At 44.4% G+C, this 22,270-nt stretch overlaps 1 protein-coding gene across 1 annotated transcript in view; it reads left to right on the forward strand.

Annotated features, from left to right (window-relative positions):
• Window positions 1–3,992, forward strand: part of STPG2 (sperm tail PG-rich repeat containing 2) — a 1,306,190-nt gene extending 1,302,198 nt beyond the window's left edge. The window contains exon 15 of the mRNA XM_075337064.1: window positions 3,908–3,992. The gene's annotated coding sequence lies outside the window, so the exon portion shown is untranslated. The remainder of the gene's footprint in view (window positions 1–3,907) is intronic.
• The last annotated feature ends 18,278 nt before the right edge of the window (window positions 3,993–22,270 follow it).

The raw sequence follows: 22,270 nt of genomic DNA on the forward strand, positions 1-22,270 counted from the left end.
GCACTGGTGGCACCGTCTTGGCTCTGCCACGGGCCTGGAGAGGGGAGTTGAGGGGGACACCCCCTGCAGTCTAGGGGCAGGTGGGGCAGTCGCAGAGTTCATCTTACCCCCTCTCCAGGTGCTGCTGGTGGCTGCTCTCCTGGCCTCAGGAGCCCGATTGTTGGTGTAGTCATCTGCCAGGGCAGCTGTAGCCGTGGATCCCTTTGGCTTCTGGTCTCGGATGAACTGGCGGAGATCCTCAGGGCAGTTCCACAAGAGTTGCTCCGTGATGAACAAGTCCAGGATCTCCGGTCCGGTGGAAAGCTGCAGGCCTTGGGTCCAGTGGTCGGCAGCTCGGGCAAGTGCCCGCCGGTGGTCAGCCCAGGAGTCCTTTGGTCCCTTCTGCAGCGTCCGGAACTTCTTGCGGTAGGACTCCGGGGTGAGGTTGTACTGTTGGATCAGGGCCCGCTTGATGGTGTCGTAGCCCTGATCCGCCTCAGCAGGCAAGTCCCCAAGGATATCCAGGGCCTTACCCCTTAAACGGGGGGTCAGGTATTTGGCCCACTGGTCCTTGTTCAGATGATGCTGCAAGCAAGTCCGTTCAAAAGCAGTCAAGAAAGAGTCCAAGTCTCCATCCTTCTCCAGCACTGGGAAGTCCTCAACACGGACCTTTGGAAGTTTGGTGTCTGGAAGGTCACGGGTGGCTGATGAGGGCCGGAGCTGAGCTAGCTGCAGCTGGTAGTTACGCTCTGCCTGGCGCTCTTCACGCGCTGCTTGCCGCTCACGCTCGGCCATGAGTTCCTTGTAGCCCTCCCGGTCTCCAGCCTGGCGTAGGGCCATAGCCATTTGAAGAAGGCTATCCGAGCCTCCCAGGCTCGGTGGGATGGCACGTGGTGATCTGCGGCCCGCTGCGGAGCCTGGTGATTCACTGTCCATGGCAGAGCGGAGGGCTGGCATCTGGCTCGTTGAGGACCCTTGGGCGAGCTGCTCCTCATCTTGTCCAGCAGTGCCCGGTTGTGCAATGTCCTCTGCAGAGCTGTTTTCTGGCGTCGAGCTCCTGGAGGGCTCGTGGACAACCTCCTCATCGTCTCTGGCCTGAGCATCGGCCATTCCTTTGGCTTTGCTCCTGGTGCTATCAGCCATTGTTGCAGACTTTGGTCACTGACACAGAACTGACACCTGATGCCTCCACACACCTTACAGTATCTGCACTCTGACACTCTAGTGTTGAGCTGGTCTGAAGACCCCAGCAGCCACAGCTGCTGCAGGCAGTCTTTAGTGTCTGGGAGTATGGGTCTCACACTCACACACACTATTATCTCGATCCCACCGCTTGCCACCAATATGTCACAAACCACCGGGGGGGTCACTCAGAAATCCCCCGCGCTGGCTACCAGTACGTCACAATCGGGGGGGTAACAAGTGGGGGTCACCCCTCCTTTATACCTCCCGACCGACAGACAGAGCACGTGACGCGCTCTCTAGCGCCCCTCTTATAGTCAGGCCAATTATGGAATTGCCCGACAATAAGCAAGGAGGCCGCTATACTACTTATGCCGATTATTGAAGGGTCCCCGGTGAGAGTAGGGTATATATTCCCCCGACCTCCGCGGGCGGAATATATAATATCTTCCCGAATCTCACTGGCCTCCCCACAATAATCCTTGGCACAACTCGCTGCCACCAACCGCTTCACGGTAACTATTAGCCGAACACACAGACGTGGGATTCAAGATCGAGATAACAGAACAGCCCAAGATTAATTATATACTTTAATCAGCCTAAAGCACACTAGAACTACAATATATACAATAGGGAATCTACAGAATATACATATGTCAGAGTACAGTTACAGATAAAGCATGGTTTACAAACAGGTATGCAAATTCAATCAGTTACCTTGTGCGTCTGGCCACAGGGGGGCGCTGTAGACCAGGTTTCTAGGAACTCCCACAGATGTTTCCTGCACGTGCCCCCAGCGAGAAGAACCCTGGAAAATGGCCGAAGTAGGGTTATCAACCTGGGCAGATCCAGGTCCCCTCCTACCTTAGTGACCTCACAGGGAGCACTGCTCCACCCCTGGCTGGAGTTATGGACAAATTCACAACATGGAATATGGGCCATAACTTGGCCTGGGAGCGTCGTAGGCGGACGCCAATGCTCTCATTGTGACAGTTATGAATTTAGCTACAGAACGAGGGGACTCATGACCTGTCTACGAGTTCCCATATGGCTGATATCACGCCTGGGGTATTTCCCAAGCTCCCCCTTCCATAAAAAAGGTGTGCCAGCATCGTCCGCCTGCGCAAACACCATTTTTATGGTTGCCATATTTATCGGAGATATGGCTTGCGAGATATGAACCATTTTTTACTGGAGTCGTTCTGTCTGGCTACTTCCAAGCCTTGCTAATGAGATACAACTCTTGTTACAGGGTGACGGCAGGGAGTCATCCTGGGTCCATTGTCCTCACATCATCTCATCTCCATATCAGAGGAGATGGCTGTTGGAGGTGTAAGTGGGATGTGACACCTTCACAGATGCTGGACATTGAGAACAAGAAGGGAGGGGCACTGCCAGGGAGTGATGAGAGCAATTATGACTTCTAGTCATAATTCCTCTTCATATCCCAGGATTTACCTCACACTGCGCTTTTCAGTTATTCACCAAAAACCCTGCTTACATTAAAGTCAATGGACCTGGGAACTACAGGTCATTAATAGGAGTTCTGATTGGTTGTTATAGGTAACAAAGGACATTTAATATAAGACAGCTTATGTGTCCGTTAATATCATATTGGTAGAGACAGGCACACAGAGACACATAAAGACAAAGACAGACACACACAGAGACACACACGGAGACACCCACAGAGACACACACAGAGACTGATACAGAGACACAGAGAGAGAGAGACACAGACAGAGACACACAGAGACACGCATAGACAGACAGTCACACACACAGAGACACACACAGAAACACAGAGACAGAGACAGAGACACACACAGAGACCCACACAGAGACATACAGACACACGAAAAGAGACAGACACACACATAGACATAGACGCACAGACAAAGACACACAGACACAGAGAGAGAGAGAGACACGCACACAGAGAGAGAGGGAGACAGACAGAGACAGAGAGGGAGAGAAACAGAGACAGAGAGTTAGACAGACAGAAAAGGAGACAGACAGGCAGAGAGGGAGTGAAAGATACAGAGAGACACTTAGTTACTTTCCCGGGCAACGCCGGGTACTACAGCTAGTTAAGAATAAAATTCAGTATTACTGTAATATGATGCCCTACTAGACTAGTCTTGGCAGATAAGAATAAGACAATCAGCACTTTTAGGGTTCTCTCACACCAGTGTATAATTCTGATGAGTGCAATGTGAGAAAAAAAGTGATTGCACTCTGACCCATGTTATTGAATTAGATAGTGCAGATCTGCAAGTTTTTCCTCAGCTGTATTTGGCGTGAGGAAAAATTGCAGCATTCTGGACACGTAACTTGGATAAGACTTGCCAGGGCAAGTATATGGTTGTGAGATGAAAATCAAATGCCACACGGACCATCATAATGGCATCCATTTTGTTTATGGATAAATTACCATTCTGAAGTACAGAACACTGAAAATGGTCCTGTGAATGATTGTAAGTGAATAATAGCTCCAGAGAAAAAAGATTGCACATAGTTGACAAATGAGAAAAAAATTCATTCTAATTTTCTGAATAACAATCTTTTTGTAAGCATACCCTTAACGTTTTCTTCTACAATAAAAAAATGTTTGTATGAGGACATCATGGTCAATTAACCATAAGATAACTGAGTGAAGGCTTGGAGAACATGACAAGTTACCTTTAACTGTACATCTCCTTATCCTGTTTATATATTAATAAATATACTTCTTTGTTTTCCGTAGGTTCCTCTTCAGAGCTGCATCCAGCAGTCTTCATTTCTACACATTCATTCGGTCACTCTGAATGGACCATCACTTGACTAATCCAAGTCTAGGGCTTATGTGGCTATTTTTCAGAGACTAGTGACAATATTTTGGTTGATACTAGTTTCTGCTTATTGTTTGCTTTATACACATTAGTCCAAAAAATAATTAATAAACTATTGTTTAATTGATTTTCCCTTGTGTATGTTTCTTTTATAAAGATACCTTTCTATTTTAAAAATCAAGGAAACTTAAATAAGAGAAGAAACAATTTTAAAGGTGCTCTAAATTAAACTATGCTTTCAAGAAAATTTGCATAAATTAATGGAACAGGTGAATACAAGAAACGTTGTAATAAATCTTATCACATAAATTAGCTTCATTACTCACTTATCCTCCGTTTACCTACTCAACTCACCATCCACTCTGAGAAAACAGATCAAATCTTTCTTGCTCAGATAGGTCTGACTGGCAGCCTACCCAGCTCATTATGCTCTTTGTATAGGGGAGAGAGGAGAGAAGCATAGTGAGGAGCCAAGTAGAGGGAGACACGAAAAGGGTGTGCTTAACTTCATGACAATTATTTTACCTTACCCCAGTGGTGTATTCATACATATATAAACTGATCACTACTGCTGTGTAATTTCCTCCATGCTGCTGCAAGTTGTCTCTGTGTGATAAAATAGACCAGTTTGTAGACCAGGAACACTACCTATGTGCTGTGTTTGGCAGAGAACATAGCAGCACTCTCCTCTCACCAGCTCAGAGTGAATTGAAACTTAAATATGGAGTCTGCAGAGGAGAGGAGAAAACTGGTGAAAATGGAGCATACAATGGACAGAAATAGTATTATTCCTCAAAAGTTACTAAAAAGTAAGGGGACTTTATAGGCTATTCATTTTTCAAAATACATCCATAGAGATTTTAGACCATACAAAGACAATGTATTTCCCTTGTATACTGCTCTAACTGATCAATCATGTATATTAAAAATTAGTACAATAGGGGTGAGTCTTTAAAGAATTTATTTGCTTGACTACAAGCTACTTTCCAACCTACTATCTCTTTCTACTTATATTTGAAATGTTGAGACATAATCTGACTTGTTAATACATTTATTTACATATAAATAAAACATAATTCTTGATCTAACCCGTTCACCCCCTGAACATTTTTACCTTCCTGACAAGGCCAATTTATTAAATTCTGACCAGTGTCAATTTATGAGCTTATAAGTCTTGAACGCTTCAATGGATTCTAGTGATTGTAAGACTGTTTTTTGTGACATATTTGGACTTCATGATGGTGGTAAATTTAGGGCAATAATTTTTGCATTTTTTTGTAAAACAAAATCTGAAATTTGGTAAAAAATGTCACAATTTTCACATTTTAATTTGTATAACCTTAAACCAGAGAGTTATATGAAACAAAAAAAATAATAAATAACATTTCCCCTATGTCTGCTTTATATCAACGCAATTTTCAAAAATGTCATTTTTTTTGTTGGAAGCAGTCAAAGTTTATCAGCATTTTTTCATTTTTCCATCAAAATGTATAAAACCATTTTTAGGGACCACATCACATTTGAATTGAACTTGAGAGACCTAGATGACAGAAAATACCCAAAAGTGACACCATTTTAAAAGCTGCAACCCTCAAACTGCTCAAAACCACATCCAAGAAGTTTACTTACAATTTACAGTCCTGCTCATCATAATTGGCAACCATGAAGTTTAAGTACATAATGTGGAATATCTCCTGAAAAAAATGAATCAAGTGAAACAGCTTTTTTTGTATAGAGCACTCGTGTTAACCCCTTAGTGACGGAGCTAATTTTCACCTTAATGACCAGACCAAATTTTGCAATTCTGACCAGTGTCACTTCATGGGGTTATAAATCTGGAACGCTTCAACGGATCCCGGTGATTCTGAGATTGTTTTTTTTGTCACATATTGGAGTTCATGTTAGTACCAAATTTAGGACAATATATTTTGCGTTTATTTCTGAAAAAAATTGAATTTTGGCAAAATTTTTGAAAATTTAGCAATTTTCAACTTTTGAATTTTTATACCGTTAAACCAGAGATTTGTCTGACACAAAATGGTTAATAAATAACATTTCCCACTTGTCTACTTTACATCAGCACAATTTTGGAAACAAAATTTTTTTTTGTTAGGAAGTTAGAAGAGTTCAAAGTTTATCAGCGATTTCTCATTTTTTCATCAAAATTTACAAAACCATTTTTTTAGGGACCACATCACATTTGAAGTGACTTCGATAAGCCTAGATGACAGAAAAAACCCAAAAGTGACCCCATTCTAAAAACTGCACCCCCCCAAAGTACTCAAAACCACATTCAAGAAGTTTATTAACCCTTCAGGTGCTTCACATGAACAAAAGCAATGTGGAATGAAAAAAAGCAAAAATTAAATTTTACCTAAAAATGTTGCTCTAACCCAAATTTATTCACTTTTAGAAGAAATAACACAACAAAATGGACCCCAAAACTTGTTCCCCACTTTCTTATGAGCGCGCCGATACCCCACATGTGGTCAGAAACCTCTGTTTGGACAAATTGGAGGGCACAGAACAGAAGGAGCAATATTTGAATTTTGGAAAGCAAATTTGGCTGAAATAGATTGCGGGCACCATGTTGCATTTACAGGTCTGCTAAGGTACCTAAACAAAAGAAACCCCTCACAAGTGATGCCATTTTGGAAACTAGACCTCTCAAGGCTTCTATCTAGGGGTATAGTAAGCATTTTGGATCCACAGGTACTTCACAGATTTTGTTAACGTTACGTTGTCATATTGAAAATTTTAATAATTTTCTCAAAAATGTTGCTTTAGCATCAATTTTCTCACTTTTTCAAGAGGTAATTCCAAAAATTTGACCTCAAGGTTTGTTACCCACTTTTTTATGAGCACGGTGATACCTCACATGTGGTCTGAAACCTTTGTTTGGACAAATGGGAGGGCTTGGAACAAAAGGAGCAATATTTGAATTTTGGAAAGGAAATTTGGCTGAAAAAGATTGCGGGCACCATGTCGCATTTGGAGGTCCCCTAAGGTACCTAAACAGCAGAAACCCCACACAAGTGACCCCATTTTGGAAACTAGGCCCCTCAAGGAATTTATCTAGATGTTTGGTGAGTACCCTGAACCCCCAGGTGCTTCACAGAATTTTATAAAGTTGAGCCATGAAAATAAAAAAATAAAATTTTACCACAAAATTGTTATTTCAACCAGGTAGCTTTTTTTCACAAGGGTAACAGGAAAAAAATCACCATGAAATTTATTGTGCAATTTCTCCTGAGTTTGGCGATACCTTATATGTGGTTGAAATCAACTGTTTGGGTACACAGCGGGGCTCGGAAGGGAAGGAGTGCCATTTGACTGTAAAATTGTCTGGAATCAATAGCGGACGCCATGTTGCATTTGGAGAGCCCCTGAGGTGTCTATACAGTGATGCTCCTCAACATGTGGCCACATTTTGGAATATAGACCCCACAAGGAATTTATCTAGATGTTTGGTGAGTACCCTGAACCCCCAGGTGCTTCAGAGAAGTTTATAATGTTGAGCTGTGAAAATAAAAAAATACATTTTTACCACAAAATTGTTACTTCAACCAGGTAACTTTTTTTTACAAGTGTAAAAGGAAAAAATTCAGCATAAAACTTATTGTGCAATTTCTCCTGAGTATGCTGATACCTTATGTGTGGTGGAAATCAACTGTTTGGGTGCACAGCAGGGCTCGGAAAGGAAGGAGCGCCATTTGACTGTACAATTGGCTGGAATCATTAGCGGACGCTATGTTGCATTTGGAAAGCCCCTAAGGTGCCTAAACAGTGGAGGTCCCCCACAAGTGACCCCATTCAGGAAACAAGACACCTCAAGGCTTTTATCTAGGTGTATAGTGAGCAGTTTGAATCCAAGAGTACTTCACAGAATTTGATAAGCTTAGGTTGCCATATTGAGAATTTTCATTTTTTTCACAAAAATGTTGCTTTAGCATTATATTTCTTACTTTTTCAAGAGGCAACAACAAACCATGGGCCAACAGGTTGTTATCCAATGTCATATGAGCACAGGGATACCCCACATGTGGCCAAAAACCTCTGTTTGGATAAATGGGAGGGCTTGGAATGGAAGGAGCACCATTTGAATTCTGGGAAAGTTGAAATAAACTGCGGGCACCATGTCACATTTGCAGGGACCCTTGGGTACCTAAACAGCAGAAACCCCCCACAAGTGACCCCATTTTGAAAACTGGATTTTATTCAGGAGTATAGTAAGCATTTTGAATCCACAGGTACTTCACAAAAATGTTGCTGTAGCAACAAATTTCTCACTGTTAGGCTATGTGGCCATGATCCAGCGACACGGCGTCTAGTACACAGTGTCAGCCTTCCTGCAGAGATGTGAGTGTTGTCCACGGGAGATCGCAGCTGCCCATGCCCACGATTTGGGTTCAGGCTGCTGTGGAGCTCTATGCTACCTGCAGAGAACACTCTTGTCTCCGCAGCATAAATTGACATGCTGAGGCTCGGGAAGCTGCACCACAGGTCAGTGTATGCTGCGGAGAAAAGAAGCACATTGGGCATGGGATTTCTAAAAATCCTTCCACTGTGCTTCTACTGCACAATGCAGCGCTATGGATGCAGGGAAAACACTGCGCCCAAAATGCTGCAAACCCTGATCGTGGGCACACAGCCTAAAATGCTACAATGGATGAATGGATAGATGTCAAACATATATAACATCCCACCCCCCTGCATATTCTAAGCTGGCGCCCTTTAGTGCCTTTCATGTGGCACTAAAGGGTGCCTAGCCTTGCATTTAGCCCCCCAAAAAATTAATAATTAAAATAAACGACGTTGGGTCCCCCCTATTTTTGATAGCCAGCTAGGGTAAAGGAGACAGCTGTAGCCTGCAAACCACAGCTGACAGCTTCACCTTGTCTGGTGATCAATTTGGAGGGCTCCCCAGGCATTTTTTTTTAAAAAAAACAAAACCAACAAACGTGGGATCTCCCCCAAATTAGATCACCAGCCAAGGTGAAGCGGACAGCTGGGGTCTGGTATTCTCAGGGTGGGAAGAGCCATGGTTATTGGACTCTTCCCAGCCTAAAAATAGCAGGCCGCAGCCGCCCCAGAAGTGGTGCATCCATTAGATGCGACAATCCTGGCGCTTTGCCCCAGCTCATCCCACGCCCTGGTGCGGTGGCAAACGGGGTAATATACGGGGTTGATACCAGCTTTAATGTCACCTGGCATCAAGACCTGGGGTTAGTGATGTCACGGCATCTAAGCAGATACCTGACATCACTAACCCAGTCAGTAATAGAAAAAAAATAAAGACAAAAAAAAAAATGTATTTGAAAAAAAACCTCCCCGAAACATTCCTCTTTCACCAATTTATTGAAAATAAACAAATTCCGGTCACTGTAATCCATTTTGGAGGTCCCTCGATGGCTCTGGACCTTCTAGAATATGGGGGGCACGTTCAGGGAACGTATCCCCCATTTTGTGGAAGAGCAAGCTCTCCATGAGCAGTGTGGGTGCAGTAATCTGAGAATACTGCACTCACACTGCCCCGGTCCAACCTAGGGCAGAGTGACCTGCAGTAACCTCATTCCAGAATATGAGGGGCACGCTCACAGAACGTACCCCCCATTTTCTAGAACAGCAGGCTCTCCATGTGAGGAGTGTGGCTGCAGATTACTGCACTCTCTCTCCCCCGGTCTACAGTGCAGCAGCGAGGTCAGCGTCCCTGCTTGCAAGGATCCAGCTGACAGCCGCTGTCTGCGCATGCGCCGCCAGCTTTCTAGAAGGAGGCGGAGTGATCGTGGGGACGGAGCAGAAGCCAGGTAACGGGGCGCTGACGGGGGGCTGACGCGGGGTGACGGGGGTGACGGGGGATTACCTGGCGACAACTTTTCTGTCGCATGTGACGTGTCACATGCGGCAGAAAGAGCAGGATGAATGCGGCCGCGCGCTACTGTGCGCTGCGCGCCGCCATCTTGCATGCTCCGGTGGGGGGAACGGGGGGCTCTTTGGAGAACCAGAGGGGCTCCGGGGGACCAGAGGGCTCCGGTGTACCGGAGGAGGGGTCAGGGGGAGGACATTTCCCTCCAATCTGAAATGTTTGATCATTTCAGATCGGAGGGAAATGAATGCAGAGCCGGCGGCGGTAGTTTTCTGTGCGCTTCGGCGCCATTTTGACTTCCGGAGGGGGGGGTAGGGGTGGGTGGGTGGACTCTCCGGTATCGGGGGCTTTGGGGGCACTAGGGGTTTATATTTCTTTCTCATCTGACATGTTTGATCACGTCAGATGAAAACGAAATCAGTTTTACCGGTCATTTCTTTTTTTTTCATGTGTTCGTCGGTATACGGTGTATACCGGCGATCACATTATCGGGGTCCAAAAATACCCCCCCGATTCATAATCTGGGGGGTCTCAGCTACCCCCGGTAGCTGAAACCCCCGAGATTTTCGGTCGCTGGGGGGCGCTACAGGGTTTTTTCGACCCGCCGCTTTAAAGCGGCGGAACAGAATAGGTACCCTGTTTTGCCCCTGCTTTAAGTCGTACGGCCGTCGTTATGAGGTTAAATACAAAAGAGCAAATACTAAACAATTTATACAAAAAATAATGGAAGGGAAAATAGAAAAATCTAAAGCTTTACATTAAATAAGTATGGAAACACATTTTGACTCACTTGTGGTAAATCACAAATGATAATCCCTTGTGATAAATTGTTGGTACCCATGGTACATGAAATAGCCAAAGAATGATGAATTCATAGTTTTAAAAAGCCACATGGTAGGCCCTGTTTCTTTATCAAAATGGTGACGACATGTCTGAGGACATCAAAACTGCCATTATTAGCAAACACAAGATTCCAAAGTGGATAAGGCCATCCCAATCTCCCAGTTTCAACAGTGCTCAATGTTAAGAATTTTGCCAAGCATAGAACCATCAAGAAACTCCCTGGATGTAGGGGAATGAGGAACATTGACAAGAGATGTCTTCGAAGGTTGGTGCGAATGGTGTAAAAAACACCATGTTAAACATCCAAAGACCTGTAGCTCAACCTTCAACAGTCTGAGGCCATGGTTTCAACAAGTACCATACATGCACAATAAACCAAGGAGAGCTTTATGGGCAAATGCCAAGGAAGAAACCATTGCTGAAGAAATGACATAAAAAGTAAGAACTGATTTTTGCAAAACTGTACCTTGACAAACCACAATCCTTCTGGGAAAATGTTCTGTGTACATATGAAAAAAATAGACCTTTTTGGCAATGCAAAACAAAAGTTTGTTTACAGATGGCATAATGAACCTTATAAAGAAAAGAACACGATATCAACAGTTAAGCATGGTGGAGGATTCATGTCCAGTATTCAGACCCTTTGCTCAGTATTGCGTAGAAGCACTCTTTTGAGCTAGTACAGCCATGAGTCTTCTTGGGAATGATGCAACAAGTTTTTCCCACCTTGATTTGGGGATCCTTTGCCGTTCTTCCTTGCAAATCCACTCCAGCTTTGTCAGGTTGGATGGTCAACGTTGGAGGACAGCCATTTTCAGGTCTCTCCAGAGGTGCTTAATTGGGATTAAGTCACGGCTCTGGCTGGGCCAGTAAAGAATGGTCATAGAGTTGTTCTGAAGCCACTCTTTTGTTATATTAGCTGTGTGCTTAGGGTCATTGTCTTGTTGGAAGGTGAACCTTTGGCCAAGCCTGAGGTCCAGAGCACTCTGGAAGAGGTTTTCATCCAGGATATCTCTGTACTTGGCCGCATTCATATTTCCTTCAATTGCAACCAGTCATCCTTTCCCTGCAGCTGAAAAACACCCCAATAGCATGATGCTGCCACCATCATGTTTCACTGTTTGGATTGTATTGGGCAGGTGATGAGCAGTGCCTGGTTTTCTACACACATACCACTTAGAATTATCATCAAAAAGTTCTAATCTTCATCTCAAAGACCAAACAATCTTAATTCTCATAGTCTAAGAGTCCTTCATGTGTTTATTTTGCAAACTCTATGTGGGCTTTCATATGTCTTGCACTGAGGAGAGACTTCTGTCGGCTACTCTGCCATAAAGGCCCAACTGATGGAGGGCTGCAGTGATAGTTGACTTTGTGGAACTTTCTCCCATCTACCTACTGCATCTCTTGAGCTCAGCCACAGCCACTTTACCTCTGTCACCAAGGCTCTCCACCCATGATTGTTCAGTTTGGCTTGATGGCCAGGTCTAGGAAACATTCTGGTGGTCCCAAACTTCTTGGGTCTTCCGCTGTAATAGTGTAAGTCACTCTGTGACTCACACTATTATGAAATTTCAGCGTATAGTGTGCGGGAACAGCGCACTCAGATCACTGCTGTTTGGATAATGGCCATTTTTTTTTTTTCCTTGTCTTCCTTCCCTAAGCGCGCGCGTGTAGTGGGGCAGGCCAGCATATCAGCCAATCCCAGACACACACAGCTAAGTGGACTTTTAGCCAGAGAAGCAACGTCATGTGTGATAGGATGTCCATGTCACATGTCCATGCATTATAAAAACGGACATTTTCCTCCAGCACGCCATTATATGCCTTCTGCGTCTTGGTGTCAGTCACCGCTGGCATAGCTCCTGTCTCCGATACTGCTGTGTACGCTCTATACACAGCGCTATACAGAATAGGGATAGAGGTTTCTATTAGTCCGTGTAAGGGCTAATACCAGCAGGGTCAGAGCCATAGGTGACAGTCAGGTCTGTGAAAACAGATTTTAACAGCTACACAATATAACAGCGTCTGTGTAGCTAAAATCAGGGATTTCCTCGCTGCATTTCCCCATTAGGAGGGATAGAAAGGGAGGATTCCTTTCCTCTACCCAGACCCACAACCCTGCCACTGTACCCTCCTGCCCTTTGCACACTCAAACTCATTGTTACTTAGGCTACTTTCACACTTGCGTTGAACGGTATCCGTTGCATTGCGTTGTGTAACGGATGCAACGGATGTGTTGCATATAGTGACACAACGGATGCAACGGATGCTGCAAAACAACGCAATTCGTTTTGATTTTTTTTTTTTTTTTTTTCCCGGTTTTACCAGCGGCAGACTATAGTGAACGATCAGCTGATCGTTCCCTGCAGCCGGCCGCTGGGTGATCAGCTGATTGCTCCCAGTAGCCGGCCGCCGGGTGATCAGCTGATCGCTCCCGCCCGCCGGGTGATCAGCTGATCGCTCCCGGCTGCCGGGTGATCAGCTGATCGCTCCCTGCAGCCGGCTGCCGGGTGATCAGCTGATCGCTCCCGGCCGCCGGGTGATCAGCTGATCGCTCCCGGCCGCCGGGTGATCAGCTAATCGCTCCCTGCAGCCGGCCGCCGGGTGATCAGCTGATCGCTCCCTGCAGCCGGCCGCCGGGTGATCAGCTGATCGCTCCCTGCAGCCGGCTGCCGGGTGATCAGCTGATCGCTCCCGGCCGCCGGGTGATCAGCTGATCGCTCCCTGCAGCCGGCCGCCGGGTGATCAGCTGATCGCTGTCACTTGCCGGCGCCCGGGCATGCCGGCGGGCGGGCGCTCAGCTGAGCGCTGTGACTTGCCGGCGGCCGGGCATGCTGGTGGCCGGTCATTCAGCTGAGCGCTGTCGCTTGCCGACGGCCGGGCGCTCAGCTGAACGTTCGGCCACCGCGAGCCAAAATAAAGTTTGATTTAAAAAAAAAAAAAAAAAAAAAAAAAAAGAGCATGCGCAGTGAAATCCAGAGGATTCCGCTGCTCAAAATAACGTTACATGCTGCGTTCCTCCCGCTGGGCGGAAGCAACGGAGCGTCGCCCAGCGGAAGCAACGCAGCTCCTTTTGGTACAATCCGTCAACCATACAAGTCTATGGGAAACAGCGGAATCCGTTAACGGATTCCGCTGTTTCCCAAAAGGGCGGATTGTAACGGAAGGAAAATAACGCAAGTGTGAAAGTACCCTTAGCCATTATACTAGCAAACACTGATGAAACTTAGTGGCATCCTAAAAGTGGCTGTTGGACTTCATTATTGTCCCACTGGTGCAAAGCTATTTGCAGCACCACTGCATTGCACACTCAAACTCATTGTTACTAAGCCATTATACTAGCAAACACTGAGGAAACTTAGTGGCATCCTAAAAGTGGCTGTTGGACTTCATTATTGTCCCACTGGTGCAAAGCTATTTGCAGCACCACTGCATTGCACACTCAAACTCATTGTTACTAAGCCATTATACTAGCAAACACCGAGGAAACTTAGTGGCATCCTAAAAGTGGCTGTTGGACTTCCATTAGTGTCCCACTGGTGCAAATCTATGTGCAGCACCTCTGCATTGCACACTCAAACTCATTGTTACTAAGCCATTATACTAGCAAACACTGAGGAAACTTGGTGGCACCCTAAAAGTGGCTGTTGGACTTCATTATTGTCCCACTGGTGCAAAGCTATTTCCAGCACCACTGCATTGCACACTCAAACTCATAGTTACTAAGCCATTATACTAGCAAACACTGAGGAAACTTAGTGGCATCCTAAAAGTGGCTGTTGGACTTCATTATTGTTCCACTGGTGCAAAGCTATTTGCAGCACCACTGCATTGCACACTCAACCTCATTGATACTAAGCCATTATACTAGCAAACACTGAGGAAACTTAGTGGCATCCTAAAAGTGGCTGTTGGTTTTCATTATTGTCCCACTGGTGCAAAGCTATTTGCAGCACCACTGCATTGCACACTCAAACTCATTGTTACTAAGCCATTATACTAGCAAACACTGGGGAAACTTAGTGGCATCCTAAAAGTGGCTGTTGGACTTCATTATTGTCCCACTGGTGCAAAGCTATTTGCAGCACCACTGCATTGCACACTCAAACTGATTGTTACTAAGCCATTATACTAGCAAACACTGAGGAAACTTAGTGGCATCCTAAAAGTGGCTGTTGGACTTCCATTAGTGTCCCACTGGTGCAAATTTATGTGCAGCACCTCTGCATTGCACACTCAAACTCATTGTTACTAAGCCATTATACTAGCAAACACTGAAGAAACTTAGCGGCATCCTAAAAGTGGCTGTTGGACATCATTATTGTCCCACTGGTGCAAAGCTATTTGCAGCACCACGGCATTGCACACTCAAACTCATTGTTACTAAGCCATTATACTAGCAAACAATGAGGAAACTTAGTGGCATCCTAAAAGTGGCTGTTGGACTTCCATTAGTGTCCCACTGGTGCAAATCTATGTGCAGCACCTCTGCATTGCACACTCAAACTCATTGTTACTAAGCCATTATACTAGCAAACACTGAGGAAACTTAGTGGCATCCTAAAAGTGGCTGTTGGACTTCATTATTGTCCCACTGGTGCAAAGCTATGTGCAGCACCACTGCCTTGCACACTAAAACTCATTGCTACTAAGCCATTATACTAGCAAACACTGAGGAAACTTAGTGGCATCCTAAAAGTGGCTGTTGGACTTCAATATTGTCCCACTGGTGCAAAGCTATTTGCAGCACCACTGCATTGCACACTCAAATGCATTGTTACTAAGCCATTATACTAGCAAACACTGAGGAAACTTAGTGGCATCCTAAAAGTGGCTGTTGGACTTCAATATTGTCCCACTGGTGCAAAGCTATTTGCAGCACCACTGCATTGCACACTCAAATGCATTGTTACTAAGCCATTATACTAGCAAACACTGAGGAAACTTAGTGGCATCCTAAAAGTGGCTGTTGGACTTCATTATTGTCCCACTGGTGCAAAGCTATTTGCAGCACCACTGCATTGCACACTCAAACTCATTGTTACTAAGCCATTATACTAGAAAAACCACAAAAAACTACATCAAAAAAACACCAAAAAGGAGCCAAGACAAATGATATGTGCACACACAGAATGTGGTGAGCCTTCCTCATAAAGATGGCTGCAGCCGAGGTGCAAGATGCTGATGTCACAGCCACTCAACCTCCACATTAGGGGGGAGGGGCGGCTGCTTAGCATAAGACATGCACACTAATAAGGCTTGCACTGGGAGCCCATCATATAATGAGTGAAATGCACAGTGTCTGAACTGTGACCTATAAATGACGCCAGAAACCCAGGTCAGGCGGGCAAAACAGCACTATATAAGTGCATCTCGCACGGATACACGAGACGCACAGTGTCTGAATAATGGCCTATAAATGACGCACAACACCAGGTCCAGGCGGGTCAGTTAGCACTATGAGTACATAACACATGACAGGCTCACCATTTAACCACCTGAATTCAAAAGGTCCACACACATCCTGCAAAAATGGATAAAATGTGCCATTATACTAGCAAACAATGAGGAAACTTAGTGGCATCCTAAAAGTGGCTGTTGGACTTCCATTAGTGTCCCACTGGTGCACATCTATGTGCAGCACCTCTGCATTGCACACTCAAACTCATTGTTACTAAGCCATTATACTTGCAAACACTGAGGAAACTTAGTGGCATCCTAAAAGTGGCTGTTGGACTTCATTATTGTCCCACTGGTGCAAAGCTATGTGCAGCACCACTGCCTTGCACACTAAAACTCATTGTTACTAAGCCATTATACTAGCAAACACTGAGGAAACTTAGTGGCATCCTAAAAGTGGCTGTTGGACTTCAATATTGTCCCACTGGTGCAAAGCTATTTGCAGCACCACTGCATTGCACACTCAAATGCATTGTTACTAAGCCATTATACTAGCAAACACTGAGGAAACTTAGTGGCATCCTAAAAGTGGCTGTTGGACTTCATTATTGTCCCACTGGTGCAAAGCTATTTGCAGCACCACTGCATTGCACACTCAAACTCATTGTTACTAAGCCATTATACTAGCAAACACTGAGGAAACTTAGTGGCATCCTAAAAGTGACTGTTGGACTTCCATTAGTGTCCCACTGGTGCAAATCTATGTGCAGCACCTCTGCATTGCACACTCAAACTCATTGTTACTAAGCCATTATACTAGCAAACACTGAAGAAACTTAGTGGCATCCTAAAAGTGGCTGTTGGACATCATTATTGTCCCACTGGTGCAAAGCAATTTGCAGCACCACTGCATTGCACACTCAAACTCATTGTTACTAAGCCACTATACTAGCAAACACTAAGGAAACTTAGTGGCATCCTAAAAGTGGTTGTTAGACTTCATTATTGTCCCACTGGTGCAAAGCTATTTGCAGCACCACTGCATTGCACACTCAAACTCATTGTTACTAAGCCATTATACTAGCAAACACTGAGGAAACTTAGTGGCATCCTAAAAGTGGCTGTTGGACTTCATAATTGTCCCACTGGTGCAAAGCTATTTGCAGCACCACTGCCTTGCACACTCAAACTCATTGTTACTAAGCCTATATACTAGCAAACACTGAGGAAACTTAGTGGCATCCTAAAAGTGGCTGTTGGACTTCATTATTGTGCCACTGGTGCAAAGCCATTTGCATCACCACTGCATTGCACACTCAAACTCATTGTTACTAAGCCATTATACTAGCAAACACTGAGGAAACTTAGTGGCATCCTAAAAGTGGCTGTTGGACTTCATTATTGTCCCACTGGTGCAAAGCTATTTGCAGCACCACTGCCTTGCACACTCAAACTCCATGTTACTAAGCCATTATACTAGCAAACACTGAGGAAACTTAGTGGCATCCTAAAAGTGGCTGTTGGACTTCCATTAGTGTCCCACTGGTGCAAATCTATGTGCAGCACCTCTGCATTGCACACTCAAACTCATTGTTACTAAGCCTATATACTAGCAAACACTGAGGAAACTTAGTGGCATCCTAAAAGTGGCTGTTGGACTTCATTATTGTCCCACTGGTGCAAAGCCATTTGCATCACCACTGCATTGCACACTCAAACTCATTGTTACTAAGCCATTATACTAGCAAACACTGAGGAAACTTAGTGGCATCCTAAAAGTGGCTGTTGGACTTCATTATTGTCCCACTGGTGCAAAGCTATTTGCAGCACCACTGCATTGCACACTCAAACTCATTGTTACTAAGCCATTATACTAGCAAACACCGAGGAAACTTAGTGGCATCCTAAAAGTGGCTGTTGGACTTCCAATAGTGTCCCACTGGTGCAAATCTATGTGCAGCACCTCTGCATTGCACACTCAAACTCATTGTTTTTAAGCCATTATACTAGCAAACACTGAAGAAACTTAGTGGCATCCTAAAAGTGGCTGTTGGACATCACTATTGTCCCACTAGTGCAAAGCTATTTGCAGCACCACTGCATTGCACACTCAAACTCATTGTTACTAAGCCACTATACTAGCAAACACTGAGGAAACTTAGTGGCATCCTAAAAGTGGCTTTTAGACTTCATTATTTTCCCACTGGTGCAAAGCTATTTCCAGCACCACTGCATTGCACACTCAAACTCATTGTTACTAAGCCATTATACTAGCAAACACTGAGGAAACTTAGTGGCATCCTAAAAGTGGCTGTTGGACTTCATTATTGTCCCACTGGTGCAAAGCTATTTGCAGCATTACTGCATTGCACACTCAAACTCATTGTTACTAAGCCATTATACTGGCAAACACTGAGGAAACTTTGTGGCATCCTAAAAGTGGCTGTTGGACTTCCATTAGTGTCCCACTGGTGCAAATCTATGTGCAGCACCTCTGCATTGCACACTCAAACTCATTGTTACTAAGCCATTATACTAGCAAACACTGAGGAAACTTAGTGGCATCCTAAAAGTGGCTGTTGGAGTTCATTATTGTCCCACTGGTGCAAAGCTATTTGCAGCACCACTGCATTGCACACTCAAACTCATTGTTACTAAGCCATTATACTAGCAAACACTGAGGAAACTTAGTGGCATCCTAAAAGTGGCTGTTGGACTTCTATTAGTGTCCCACTGGTGCAAATCTATGTGCAGCACCTCTGCATTGCACACTCAAACTCATTGTTACTAAGCCATTATACTAGCAAACACTGAGGAAACTTAGTGGCATCCTAAAAGTGGCTGTTGGACTTCAATATTGTCCCACTGGTGCAAAGCTATTTGCAGCACCACTGCATTGCACACTCAAACTCATTGTTACTAAGCCATTATACTAGCAAACACTGAGGAAACTTAGTGGCATCCTAAAAGTGGCTGTTGGACTTCATTATTGTCCCACTGGTGCAAAGCTATTTCCAGCACCACTGCATTGCACACTCAAACTCATTGTTACTAAGCCATTTTACTAGCAAACACTGAGGAAACTTAGTGGCATCCTAAAAGTGGCTGTTGGACTTCCATTAGTATCCCACTGGTGCAAATCTATGTGCAGCACCTCTGCATTGCACACTCAAACTCATTGTTACTAAGCCTATATACTAGCAAACACTGAGGAAACTTAGTGGCATCCTAAAAGTGGCTGTTGGACTTCATTATTGTCCCACTGGTGCAAAGCCATTTGCATCACCACTGCATTGCACATTCAAACTCATTGTTACTAAGCCATTATACTAGCAAACACTGAGGAAACTTAGTGGCATCCTAAAAGTGGCTGTTGGACTTCAATATTGTCCCACTGGTGCAAAGCTATTTGCAGCACCACTGCATTGCACACTCAAACTCATTGTTACTAAGCCATTATACTAGCAAACACTGAGGAAACTTAGTGGCATCCTAAAAGTGGCTGTTGGACTTCATTATTGTCCCACTGGTGCAAAGCTATTTCCAGCACCACTGCATTGCACACTCAAACTCATTGTTACTAAGCCATTTTACTAGCAAACACTGAGGAAACTTAGTGGCATCCTAAAAGTGGCTGTTGGACTTCCATTAGTATCCCACTGGTGCAAATCTATGTGCAGCACCTCTGCATTGCACACTCAAACTCATTGTTACTAAGCCTATATACTAGCAAACACTGAGGAAACTTAGTGGCATCCTAAAAGTGGCTGTTGGACTTCATTATTGTCCCACTGGTGCAAAGCCATTTGCATCACCACTGCATTGCACATTCAAACTCATTGTTACTAAGCCATTATACTAGCAAACAATGAGGAAACTTAGTGGCATCCTAAAAGTGGCTGTTGGATTTCATTGTTGTCCCACTGGTGCAAAGCTATTTGCAGCACCACTGCATTGCACACTCAAACTCATTGTTACTAAGCCATTATACTAGCAAACACTGAGGAAACTTAGTGGCATCCTAAAAGTGGCTGTTGGACTTCCATTAGTGTCCCACTGGTGCAAATCTATGTGCAGAACCTCTGCATTGCACACTCAAACTCATTGTTACTAAGCCATTATACTAGCAAACACTGAGGAAACTTAGTGGCATCCTAAAAGTGGCTTTTGGACTTCATTATTGTCCCACTGGTGCAAAGCTATTTGCAGCACCACTGCATTGCACACTCAAACTCATTGTTACTAAGCCATTATACTAGCAAACACTGAGGAAACTTAGTGGCATCCTAAAAGTGGCTGTTGGAGTTCATTGTTGTCCCACTGGTGCAAAGCTATTTCCAGCACCACTGCATTGCACACTCAAACTCATTGTTACTAAGCCATTTTACTAGCAAACACTGATGAAACTTAGTGGCATCCTAAAAGTGGCTGTTGGACTTCCATTAGTGTCCCACTGGTGCAAATCTATGTGCAGCACCTCTGCATTGCACACTCAAACTCATTGTTTCTAAGCCTATATACTAGCAAACACTGAGGAAACTTAGTGGCATCCTAAAAGTGGCTGTTGGACTTCATTATTGTCCCACTGGTGCAAAGCCATTTGCATCACCACTGCATTGCACACTCAAACTCATTGTTACTAAGCCATTATACTAGCAAACAATGAGGAAACTTAGTGGCATCCTAAAAGTGGTTGTTGGATTTCATTGTTGTCCCACTGGTGCAAAGCTATTTGCAGCACCACTGCATTGCACACTCAAACTCATTGTTACTAAGCCATTATACTAGCAAACACTGAGGAAACTTAGTGGCATCCTAAAAGTGGCTGTTGGACTTCCATTAGTGTCCCACTGGTGCAAATCTATGTGCAGCACCTCTGCATTGCACACTCAAACTCATTGTTACTAAGCCATTATACTAGCAAACACTGAGGAAACTTAGTGGCATCCTAAAAGTGGCTGTTGGACTTCATTATTGTCCCACTGGTGCAAAGCTATTTGCAGCACCACTGCATTGCACACTCAAACGCATTGTTACTAAGCCATTATACTAGCAAACACTGAGGAGACTTAGTGGCATCCTAAAAGTGGCTGTTGGAATTCATTATTGTCCCACTGGTGCAAAGCTATTTGCAGCACCACTGCATTGCACACTCAAACTCATTGTTACTAAGCCATTATACTAGCAAACACTGAGGAAACTTAGTGGCATCCTAAAAGTGGCTGTTGGACTTCATTATTGTCCCACTGGTGCAAAGCTATTTGCAGCACCACTGCATTGCACACTCAAACTCATTGTTACTAAGCCATTATACTAGCAAACACCGAGGAAACTTAGTGGCATCCTAAAAGTGACTGTTGGACTTCCATTAGTGTCCCACTTGTGCAAATCTATGTGCAGCACCTCTGCATTGCACACTCAAACTCATTGTTACTAAGCCTATATACTAGCAAACACTGAGGAAACTTAGTGGCATCCTAAAAGTGGCTGTTGGACTTCATTATTGTCCCACTGGTGCAAAGCCATTTGCATCACCACTGCATTGCACACTCAAACTCATTGTTACTAAGCCATTATACTAGCAAACAATGAGGAAACTTAGTGGCATCCTAAAAGTGGCTGTTGGATTTCATTGTTGTCCCACTGGTGCAAAGCTATTTGCAGCACCACTGCATTGCACACTCAAACTCATTGTTACTAAGCCATTATACTAGCAAACACTGAGGAAACTTAGTGGCATCCTAAAAGTGGCTGTTGGACTTCCATTAGTGTCCCACTGGTGCAAATCTATGTGCAGCACCTCTGCATTGCACACTCAAACTCATTGTTACTAAGCCTATATACTAGCAAACACTGAGGAAACTTAGTGGCATCCTAAAAGTGGCTGTTGGACTTCATTATTGTCCCACTGGTGCAAAGCCATTTGCATCACCACTGCATTGCACACTCAAACTCATTGTTACTAAGCCATTATACTAGCAAACAATGAGGAAACTTAGTGGCATCCTAAAAGTGGCTGTTGGATTTCATTGTTGTCCCACTGGTGCAAAGCTATTTGCAGCACCACTGCATTGCACACTCAAACTCATTGTTACTAAGCCATTATACTAGCAAACACTGAGGAAACTTAGTGGCATCCTAAAAGTGGCTGTTGGACTTCATTATT

This window comes from Anomaloglossus baeobatrachus, chromosome 1 (assembly GCF_048569485.1).
Source record: "Anomaloglossus baeobatrachus isolate aAnoBae1 chromosome 1, aAnoBae1.hap1, whole genome shotgun sequence".
Taxonomy (NCBI): Eukaryota; Metazoa; Chordata; class Amphibia; order Anura; family Aromobatidae; genus Anomaloglossus; species Anomaloglossus baeobatrachus.